Source organism: Eptesicus fuscus, chromosome 21 (assembly GCF_027574615.1).
Source record: "Eptesicus fuscus isolate TK198812 chromosome 21, DD_ASM_mEF_20220401, whole genome shotgun sequence".
Classification (NCBI taxonomy): Eukaryota; Metazoa; Chordata; class Mammalia; order Chiroptera; family Vespertilionidae; genus Eptesicus; species Eptesicus fuscus.
Window position 1 is genome coordinate 29,953,635 of NC_072493.1, and position 279 is coordinate 29,953,913.

Genomic DNA, 279 nt, shown 5'->3' on the forward strand with positions numbered 1-279 from the left:
TTTAAATATCTTTATTCACAAATCAGTATAAAATTGGTCAGTTTGAATGTCATATGTACGATAAAATAGATTATGAAAAGTATATTTACAATGAAACCATTATTTTATATAACTAAATGATCTGATATACTACCTCCTGCAATAATAACTTAATGGACCCAAGTCTACCCTCTGAATGTACCAAGTTTATGATTCTCCTAGAAAGTTTTGAGTTGGGTATAGTTTCTTGGCATTTCTTTATGTGATCCAAATCTTAAGAGAAAATTCCTAAAAACCAGC